Source organism: Lissotriton vulgaris, chromosome 5 (genome assembly GCF_964263255.1).
Source record: "Lissotriton vulgaris chromosome 5, aLisVul1.2, whole genome shotgun sequence".
In the NCBI taxonomy this organism is placed as follows: domain Eukaryota; kingdom Metazoa; phylum Chordata; class Amphibia; order Caudata; family Salamandridae; genus Lissotriton; species Lissotriton vulgaris.
Genome location: NC_141693.1, coordinates 381511948 through 381524090, shown reverse-complemented (window position 1 = coordinate 381524090; position 12143 = coordinate 381511948).

Here is a 12143-nt window from a genome sequence, read left to right as displayed (position 1 = left end):
TTGACATGAGATTATGATGGAAAAGTGGGAACCCCTCGTTCGTAATGTTTTGACATCAGATATTGACGACGATTCCTGTGCAACACCAAATATTTATTGTTCAGGACACAAAGGTTTGGGAATGTACTAACATGTGAAGAATTTGCCTGAAGCCCAATTTTTAGTATATAAGGAGCAACCACTTTGTACAAATCGAACAGGCTCCTAGATACTGCCCATGCGTAGTTTCTGTGACTTCTGTGTCCCTGCAGTAATAAACCTTGGTCTTTGACGCCACCATCGAGAAGCCCGTGTTTCTGTTTATTTGTGCACCAAGACAGGTGGAACTCCGGGGTCTTCGGGTGTTGTTCCCTGACACCTCTGGACGGAACCAAAAAGTCCAGAACTCCAAACCAGGCCTACTTATATGCTGACAAGGGTTTTTTGCCTCTGTTATGGTGATCAAGAATGAGCTTGAGTGATGTGGCTTGTGGCAAGTGAATATCTAGAAAATCCTTTTCCCCAACAAGCTCCGCTCAGAACCAGAAAAAACGGATGTGGATAGGTCCCTGGTCTGATGAGACAAAGACAATAGCTTGTATCAGGGACGCAACATTGCAGTCACTCGGGACAAAATATCTCACCTAAAAGACAGTGCCCTCGTTCTGGCAACCTTGAAGGTGTGTGGGCTATTTGTCCTGGCTAGTCTGATTAGCCACCATAAAACTTATCATTCGTCCCAAGGGACTACTAATGTTTCAGACTCTTCCGCTTCAGCTTCTTTGAGGAACATTACAAATCAAAAGATGGTTAATAATATTTTCTGCGATCGGATTAAAACCAAGGCTATGTAGCCAGATTGCATATAGACATGCCTTGGTATCCCAAATCTGACCTGTTACTATTTAGTGCAAAGAACACTCTACCAATATATTTGTACCATGAACATTAACTCTGAAATTGTACTCACGTTTATTGTACTCACGTTTATTAGATGCAAACTCAAAATCATGTTTTAAATAGTTGTTCAATGTAATTACGTGGTGTTGTGAACTCATTTTTGTTTTTTCTTACTGTTATGTGGGCCAATGGACCTAAACCCCTAGAGTTGTGACTGAACTTATACACCAATTGGATTCCCGAGTGTAACAGGCAATATTGTGGAACACCAGGCCCAGGGTGTCTCTTATCTCTTATATTTTAGACAATGTTTTGTTTGACTTGCAAATGATACATTATGGTTTTGGGTAAACTCAAATTACCATGTGAATCAAGAAAATATAATAGACTGGATGAAGGTATTTCTGTAATTAATGCACACTAACAGCAGCATTTCCTTTAACATGTTCAGCTGGGAGAATAAACACATTTCTGTGTTAAAAATAATTTCAGATTACGAGGCTGTTCAACTGGAACTGGTAGAGTGGTTAAGTAAGTGGTTGAAAAGTATTCAACCACTAAAAATCATATCCTCAAATGATGAGCATTTTAGTTTTCTGTGGTAATTATCATTGGCTAAGGTTAATTCTAGCAATACACCCATCACTTGTTTTCTTTCCTCGGTGGGTCCTGCGCACACTCTTTCTTGGAATGGCAATTTGGCCTCAACTGCTCGTATTGAGCAATACTAAAGCTGACTTGCATATGGATCATGTTTCAGGTGACACTGTGGGCAAAAATAGATGGACTGGATTGTGCCCTACAGCAATTACTAGTGGCTGAGACTAATTCAAGTCATCAAACCGTTACTTGTTATGTTAACACTTGCTAAGTTCAAAATGCGTAACACAACATGATATATAGCATACATTGAACGACATGTGCTTGAGGTGGGACGTGGCAGGAGTCATTTCACTTTATAAATATAGGGGTTTATTTACAAGCCCCTGGCACCACTGGTGTGCCACTTTTTGTGACGCACCACTGGTGCAAACTCCTGCTCCATATTTACAAGTACATATAAAGCCACCCCGCGTGGCTTTTCCTGTCCTCGTAAATATGACCCCTTCTCATGCAACACTTTGTGTGGAATGGGTGTGACATGGATGTTGCTGTGGATGTTCTCAAGCAGCACCTATGTATTCTGCAGCCTTTCCAGATTTACGAGTTTTCGTCAACCTTGAAATGCGTCAGAATGCTATGCCACCCTAGAGGTGGCGTAGAGAGGCAAACAACGAGAAATATTTACAGTTCTCTTCGTTTTTTCCTCTTTCTAGAGGCGCTGCATTCTGCAGTACACATAGGAAGAGGAAATCACCCTTTTATTGTTTTTGTTATTGTTTTTGTGCAGGAAGGTACCCCTTCTCAATGTGTCCCAGTAGCCACGTAAGGGGCCGAGATTTGAGTCAACGTAACCAGCCTCTGCATTCAGCAGAAAGAAAATAGATTCTGCAGAAAGCTGTTGGGGGTCCCAATCTCCACCCCACAATATATCTGCCATAGGGAACTTAATTTAAATTATATTAATGATTTTATTAATGATCATCCTGCTCTTTTTTGGCTATAAGTCTGAAAGAATCAGGTCGCTTCTTTAACCAGAGGAATCATCAGTGACTGTGTTAAATGTGAGAGAGGAATGGATATCCCTTGGCTGTAGGGAGTGTTCCACAGTCTTTGTAGTGTCAATAAAGGTACCATTTTTTTAAACCCGAGCACAGCTGAAACACTCCATAAAAATTAGCTCAAAAGTGCACTTTATACACTATATAACACAGAAAGGATTGGCACGGAATCAAAATAATCTTATGCATCAAGCTATTTGAGCATAGAACATTGTAGGCATCCTTTACCCATTCATCTCACCTTACCAATGACCCATTGGGAAAGGAGCCTTCTATTCCGTTTAAGAGCGGACACTATTAAATGTGTGTTATGTTTCCCCCTTGGCTACCACCCTAACCTCGACCATGTCCCCTGCCCATGTGACTGTGTGAGTGGACAAACTATTTTACATTTTTTTTGTTTCTTTGCAAATATTATTTAAAATACACCAAGTGGTTTTTAACCCCATTTTTTAAAAAGCCTGGACAATGCCTACCTGTGATTACTTACTATGACCAACAAAGAGTTGATCTTTCGCACTTGCACTTTTTTGAAAATTGACACCAGAGCACGTAAGGCGATGTCCAACCCCTGATCACTTTTACTCATGTATGACCATTTTATCAAACTAATGTATGAATTGTTATTATACATTATCAAAGACTGTCTAAATCTGAAATTAATTTTGTTATCATTGTTGTATAAATTATCACGTTGCTGTGCTCATGTAATATGAAAAAGTTGATCTTGACCTGACTTGACAAATTTGCCCTTAGTGAACCCCAACTTAAAAGGGTGTAGATAGGCAGGCCATGAGACCCAGGCTCAAGGTCACTGATTGACAGATCACAGGTGGAGTAGCACATAACCAGCAAACAAACGAGCAAACAGGAAAATACCAGATCAATCCCACAGACAGGTACAGTGACAGACACTCCGATGGTCCAGGGAGATTGGCCCCAGTAAAGCACATATGGCCAGAGGGGTTGCACGCGTTCCCAAAACACCATAAAGTCAGATGCCACATGAAGTTAGGAACAGTTAGCCATTCAAGACACAGCACACACAGTACCCACAGTGATCATGCGCTCCCCAGGTTGAAAATCTGGACACGTTACCAACTGGCCGCATTGTGTCCACGCAATGTCGAGGCCCACCTGGATTCCTCCTCCAAAACCTTCATGTGTGGCTCCTAAGACAGAGGTACACATTCCTTATCAAAAAAGAATCCCCGAAAGCATTTCATCAAATTCAACGAACTGTATAAAAGTCTATGTTTGACTGATTGTAAATAGAGACATTCCTCAGACCCTGTGACCATGCTCACGGCCACATTGTTTAAATAAACAAACTGTTCATGTTTTGGCAAACACCTCTGGTCTCTTGTTTTTTTCAAAGTATTTCTTGTTTAGGCAACATTTTGAGGAGCCACCATTGAAGTTGATTGGTATCTCGAATCCGACTGCAGCCAAAGGAAGGGGACCCCGCCCATACAGATTCATAATTTGTGCAACAAGGAAGGCAAATAGACACTGCAATTGAGTGGAAGTTCTGCTGAATCCATGAGATGAAGGTTGGTCCTGAAGCAGCCATCACAGAAGGCGAGAGACCTCATCAGAACCTTAGTAAAGCATGTGGCATATGACAAACTAGGGAGAAGCGTTAAAAAGATTACCTGAGCACCCTGCCACCGACAGAAATATGGCATATTACCAAATTTATATGACCTAAATGAGTAGTCAAGGAGGCCTCAGGGTGATCCTGTGGAAGTCACCTTTTTTCGATGGTCGGCATGCTAGAAAAGGTGAATATTTATCATATTTATTGTCAGAGTTGACACCTCAATCTTATTTTTTTGTCTAAAAGTGTTTCTTACTGCCATTGGTTTTCCAATGCCGTTGGTATCTGAAAGAAGTGAGAGGTGTTGGTCGCTTGTACCAATGGGCATAAAACAGATGGTACACATATCCCCTGGGTGTGATATAGGGTGTGATTAGGACATTGACGGAAAAAGATTTGGACCTGGGAGATTATGTGTAACTTGTGTTTGGCCTAGAGGGGCCTGTGGTTCTGGAGTTATTCCTTTTTTCCCTGTGAACTATTGGTATTATATTTGTCCCAGAGCTGATATTGACATACTATCAGGCTCACATACACCTGAGCACCGCACAAAGCTTCCCCTGGTCATAGGATAGTATGCACTAGGAGCAGGATTAGGAATTTATTTAATTAATCATTTTTTCAATGGCAGTTTTTTCGGTGTTGGTCCCTTCGACCGCTGGGCATGATACAGATGGTACACTTAGCCCCTGGATGTGATACAGGGTGCGATTGTTGATGTGAGGTATATGTGTGATTCTGTGGTGCTGGTAAATTACTGCAAACTGTGTTTTGTCCTAGCTATTGTTTTTTTATTGGTGACCCAATTGGTGACCCAATGTATCATATGAAGATGCTGATATTTCTCACCAACTGTAATTGATGTCAAATGTCAATAACATTCAGATACTATTTTCATTGACAAATTGCACATTTTCTATGTTGAAATCTTTTATATGCATCGTTATTTGTGTTTATGAAATCTTCATGCTGAATTGTTGATGCATCTGTACATAGCGCTGAGCAGCAAACCACCATGTATATTTTTCCCATGATTCATATTGGAACCAGAGAGTCACTTAAGCAAAGAAAGCTAAGGTATCTTGTCCTCTGAACTACCAAACTAATCATGGAGACACCATTCAATCTCATGCAAACCTGATTCCCCACACAGGCTAAAAAACATAATGAGGTTTGCCAGGAATGGCAGGCACACAAGTAGACACATACATTTCTCTGGCCAAAGGAGGGAGCTTTTGACACTAACAAACTTGAACACCTGACAACATACATACAAAATACAAAGGTCCACAGAAAGAGAAAATAGAGGCATTATTAGAACTATGGGCCATCTTCAAGGAGGCCCAGATTAACAGTCTTGCACCACAGATAGCAAACAAGACATCAGCACCTCCCTGATCATATGCAGGTATGGAGGTGGTGTCAGCCACTCTCCCCTTATTAGGATACTCTAATCTACCAGTTGAAGCAGTCAGTAAGTACCACATCGAACAATAAGCTGTTAGGCCCAAACATGAGAGACTAACAGGCCAGCAGGCCCAAGCAGTCACAGAGCAGCCCCTGTCTGGAGCCAGAAGTTCAACCCTATGTTTGTCATGCCCCACACATAGAACCCCAGCAGCGCAGAGAGCACACAGCCTCACTGGTTTAGGTGTGAACACACGAGTGACAGGGATGTTTGTAGTGGTTCAAGACTGGGATAGAGCTTGCAGGAGTGAGGAAGAGGTCGCTAGTCCACCGGGATTTGATGACAAGGGTGGAGCTTCAGGACTTGCCCAGGTAGATGAGGAAACAACAGAGAGTGAATTTGAGGTCAAGGCCCGACCGAAAAGAACAGTGCACAGGTCAGAACAAAGGAGGCAACCTAGACAGGATGTAAAAGAAAGTCACGAGCTAAGGAGGGGAAGAGAAAGAGCTCCCACCCAGAAAACAGAGCGAGAACACAAAACAGTGCACCCTCTACAGGAGGAGAGCAGGGGTAGGCACAGGGCACTGATCAGGGAAGAGGCAGAGGTAGAATTAGATGAGCCACTTTTGGCTGGGATCCGAGCCTCACCAAATTTTTAACAAAGGAGAGGGGCTGACCAAGAAATCAGGGACCAAGACAGCCTGGTGCTGAGCCAAGCAAGACATAGGAAAACCAGGATGGCGTCTTTGCACATGCATGAGTGGAGCAGCAACAAAGTCATACGCTGCTCCACCCGAACGCACAAGATAGACTGGCCCCAAGGGAGATAGTGGCCAGAGAGGAAGGCAAGACCTTTGCATGGCCATTTTACCACCTGGAAGCCCGCTGTACTGAGTAAAAAAGACCAGTACAATAGACCCTGGCTGAAGGAGGCATCAGAGTTGAACTTCCCCTACATGCAGAAATGCCTAAAAAGATGGGAACGCAGTAGAGTTACCTAAAGCAAAGTGGAACCCACTGCTACAGAAGGGCACATCAGGGACCATCTATGTGATGTGTGCTCAAATGGACAAGGAAGGGCTAAGAACAAAATTACCATCATTGCTGGATGAAACAGGGAAATTGATTTCATGCTTTGAGAAGAATACAACAGGAATAAACATAGCTATAGGCAATATCAAAAGTCTGCCAAGTTGTTCGCCAGATCTCGCATCCTAGTAATTACACTGGCAAACACTGAGCAAGACAGGCGACATTCAGTTCACATAGGCACCTAATATGGACGGCCCTGAGGGGAACGTTCCCTGATGCCATGACGTAGGAGGGCTAATGGCGGAGATTATGTCAGGGGAGACGAAAGCTGATTTTCTCTATAGAATGAGGGAATGATGGGGAAATGAGACAGGACAACAGTGAACTGACATGGGCCCGCAAGTCACATTTTTAAAATAATATTCTCAAAATCCCAGGGAAACTGAATACATCTTACATTCAGCTGCAGGGATGCCAGTCAGCCGTCGGACCACTGCAACAGGGATCAGGTAGTTGGACAAACATTTGGTAATAGCAACTGCAGACAGGGGACTCAGCCCAATAGGCCATACCCCTCCAAAATAAGTGACAGGCGCACACCCACTAATTGGAAGTTTCTATGTATAAGCCAGGAAACACAGATCCAAACATGACTGAGAAGAAGTTGTCCAAGATAGAGGGGGGGCTGAGAGAGGGGGGGCAAAGTCCATCATCTCTCCAGGCAAGAGTAGAACTCTGAATGCACTCACCCCAGTATCAGGGCAAGTAATTGACAAAGCACTAGTCCTCACATACACCATCCAGAGACAGCAGTAAGATCCGGCCATGGACAGCACAAAATGGTGATCAGGGGTACATGGGAGGCACGGAATGGCTTTCCGACCCCCTCTCCCTCATGATAAGTGAAACAGTACAACCCGCAAGATCTAGGGAAGTGCAAAAAAACAACAAAAGTAGCCCAAATTTAGCCCCAAAAGAGAATCCTCATATAGTCTTGTGCATGTGTAGGTTGAAAGTTACCTGCACTGATGGTGCCCCCAGGTACACATCCGGAGAGATAGAGTCTCAGGAAACTAGCAACGCCATTAAAAGCATGAATAAAAACTTATAGATCCATCCCTATAATCACAAGAACACTTCCTAAAACACTAATCCAAGCACCAGTTACAAGGACTCATAAAATAGATTAAATTGCATGATTTCCCAAAAGTCATCCTTCAACATTTAACCATCAATAGGAATCCTCGACTTGGGTCACCTTCCGATGCCCCACAACAACATCAAAATGGAGCAACAGGAGTGTAGAGAACATACTCCTGAGGGAACTATAGGAACCCTGAAGAAACGATCACTAACAGCACATATGTAATGTTTTTCTGTATTAACAAACAAACCAATGTCTTATCCAACAGGTATGCAATCGAACCACCAAATGCACCACCTTTCGGCTCCCACAGCATCACCCCGAATGGGAATCTAAAGTATTTGAATAAAACTTACAAAATGCACTGTGAACTTTTTGATTGAACTGTTGAATGAAAACACCCAATAACCAGAGAACCACAGGCATCTCCCCGGATTCATATCAGAGATGTAATGCTCAATCACAAGTTATTAATTTTTGCATTTCTATATACCCTCTGTCTAGTTTAGGTGCTGCCACACCTATTCACTACCAAAGGACCACCTGGCCAGTTTGTTCAGAAACCATCACAACGCGTGTGTAGGGATATCTTCCATGTCACTTACAATTACACCACCCCAAACACTAGAATTCCACATGCACTACACAGCGTCCTTTTACACAACACATGGTATCAGCACATGACTTATGTGGGTTCTAAGACATCAGCCAGGTTGTGTTACATCTTTTTGCTTATCTCACAGGGAGTAGGCACAGACAGTTTTTACATGCCACAAAAGGTAACCCACAAAAAAGCAAAATGCCTTCTCCACTTACACCTATGCAGAACCAGGGCCTAGATCCAGCCCAATAAGATAGAACTCCACAGAGTAGTAGTAACTTTGATCCAATACATTTCTAATCCAACTGTACAAAACATTGTCACCGAGCTTAGCAATATTCAAACTGAGCTAGACAGGATGTGCAGGAAGGGCACTACAGGGGAGAATACTGTTTGCCCCTGAGACTTACCGGAGAAGAGTTTCTTGGAAGTAGGAAAATCCCCCACTCAATGCACAAACACATCCGCTCCTTACTCCATCTGTGGTCCAAGGGTGGCCCTTAGTATATCCAGCAGTGTTCTTTAACAACGAGTGGACCCCCAACATAGAGTCCCTGTGCAAGGTCATCCAGCTCAATGATACAAAGGGAAATGGGTCTCAGATGGGAGGGTTGACAAAACCATAGACACCCCATGTCAGGATATCTGGGATACCGAAGTGAGTGGATACACTTTGCTTGAAGGGAAGGGGCATCACCTAATTGTACAGAAAGTCACGCTGTATTCCTTATGTTTCAGAGGTAAAGGAATGCTTCATCTGGGCACAAATGAAAACTGTGCACAGTCCTGCACATTCTGGATATGCAATGGGACACCTCCACACTGATAGATATGTACTGGCAGTGCAGTGAGTTTGCCTACACTCAACTCATCCTTGAATGGTACAGCCTTTGCTTTCTTGTCACCATACACATCCAGACTCTAATCATTTCTGAAAATGAACTATTGGACTTGTACCAGCACCCACTAAAGAAGAAGACAACCTTGCTGCATCAGGCTTGTGTTAAAAGAGCTGTGGATTAATTTGGCTGAGCTCAGTACAAGAACCAAACCAGAAGTATTTAGACGGTTCACAAGTATCGGTGGTAGAGTCAATACTCTTCGCCGCGCAGACAAAAGCCAATGCCTGTTGGCTTCAAATCACCAGATGAGCTTAAAATGATGAACAGCACTGAACTCAGCCTTAATTATATCAAGGAAGAACTGAGAGCAATTTGCCTCATGGTGATGCAGGGTTCCATGTTTAAATATCGATAACAAAAATATAGTTTACAAAAATATAGATGTAAAAATATCGAATACAAAAATATCGACTCCCTATACTTAAACAGGTAAGCACAAACAAATTGACTCAAAAATATAGATGTAAAAAATATTGACTTTAATAAATATTATAACTTTAATTAAATAATTAAATAAAATTAATATTATTAAGAAAATAAATTAAATTACATTTTACCTATTTATGAAAAATGAACTTAATTTAATCAATATAAACTTAATAAATGTGTACATATACATATATTTTCTTAAATACATTTTATTATTATGTTTATTTAATTTATAAACTTTAATAATTATATAAAAATAAAATAAACACATATAAAACATGTTGAATAAAATTAAATGTTCTATATTTATTTCACACATAAAAGTATATAAAAATAATAATACATACATTTAATAACAATATAAAAACATTAGTAGTTAAAACATTTCATAACGAAGGGGTAAAAATTACTATTCCCACTCCAGTGAGTGCAACAGTAGGGAAAGCGCTGGATAGCGTAGGGGTAAAAATTTCTATTCCCACTCCAGAGGGTGCAACAGTAGGGAAAGCGTTGGATAGCGTAGGGGTAAAAATTACTATTCCAACTCCAAAGGGTGCAACAGTAGGGAAAGCGTTGGATAGCGTAGGGGTAAAAATGACTATTCCCACTCCAAAGGGTGCAACAGTAGGGAAAGCGCTGGATAGCGTTGGGGTAAAAATTACTATTCCCACGCCAGAGGGTGCAACAGCAGGGAAAGTGTTGGATAGCGTAGGGGTAAAAATGACTATTCCCACTCCAGAGGGTGCAACAGTAGGGAACGCATTGGATAGCGTATGATTAAAAATTTCTATTCCAACTCCAGTGAGGGCAACAATAGGGAAAGCGTTGGATAGCGTAGGGGTAAAAATTTCTATTCCGACTCCAAAGGGTGCAACAGTAGGGAAAGCGGTGGATAGTGTAGGGGTAAAAATAACTATTCCCACTCCAAAGGGTGCAACAGTAGGGAAAGTGCTGGACAGCGTAGGGGTAAAAATTACTATTCCCACACCAGAGGGTGCAACAGTAGGGAAAGCGTTGGATAGCGTAGGGGTAAAAATTACTATTCCCACTCCAGAGGGTGCAAGAGTAGGGAACGCGTTGGATAGCGTAGGGTTAAAAATTACTATTCCAACTCCAGTGAGTGCAACAGTAGGGAAAGCGTTGGATAGCATAGGGGTAAAAATTACTATTCCCACTCCAAAGGGTGCAACAGTAGGGAAAGCGCTGGATAGCGTAGGGGTAAAAATTACTATTCCCACTCCAGAGGGTGCAACAGTAGGGAAAGCGTTGGATCGCGTAGGGGTAAAAATTACTATTCCCACTCCAGAGAGTGCAACAGTAGGGATAGCGTTGGATAGCGTAGGGGTGAAAATTACTATTCCTACTCCACAGGGTATAACAGTGGGGAAAGCGCTGGAATTCAATACAATAAAAAAAAAAATATATCACATTTTTTTTACATTTAATTTACAATATAAACATAATTAATATATACATTTAAATATATTATTATTAAGAAAGACCTACACACCCAAAATTAATTACTCAATTACATTTAATATTTACTATTTAATTAATGAAAATGAAAGTATTTTTTTAATGAATTAATAATTATTTAATGGACAGCTTTCACACCATATATACTCATAAACACCACAACACAAACCTAAAATTAATTACTCTTTTACAATTAATAATTAATTAATAATAATTAATTGATAAAGTATTTAATAATTAAGCAATAAAAATGTAATTACTTCACACCATTTTCACATATAAACTCCACTACACACACCTAAAATTAATTAAACAATTAACATAATTAATTAACATAATTAATTATTAATTGACTAATTGTAATTAATTAACAAATAATTATAAACAATTAATATTAAATTAACACATTAATTAATCAATTAATTTTATATATTTAAATTACTTCCCACCCTATTCCTCTATAAACCCACAACCCGCTACGGAACTAATAACACAAAATTCAACATAAAATACATTAATAACTAATAAAATTCTACAACATATAATAAAATGACAAACAATTCTCGTTAGAACACTAAAAAATACATAACATTATTAAAAAATCGATATTTTTGTAAACTATATTTTTGTAAACGATATTTATTACAACTATATTATTGTTATCGATGTTACTTACCTGTCAGTCGATATTCTGGTCAAACTATATTTTTGTTGTCGATATTTCTTCAATTCGATATTTCTGCTGGGATATTTATGTCACACAATATTTCTCCGTCGATATTCCTTCTCTGCACCGTGATGCAGCATTGGTATGTTTTTAGACATAATTACCGCAATGGAGGGAGGGGTGTGTGCCAAGATTGGTTTGTCCTGCTGCACATTTATCCCAGAGAATGACCTGAATAATGGAACATTGACTCTTGCCATCCAAGCACTGAACCGTTAGCAAAGAGACATGCGTAAGGAGGGAGGCGCCACTGAGCAGTAGTGGTTCTCAAATTGGTTCTCCTG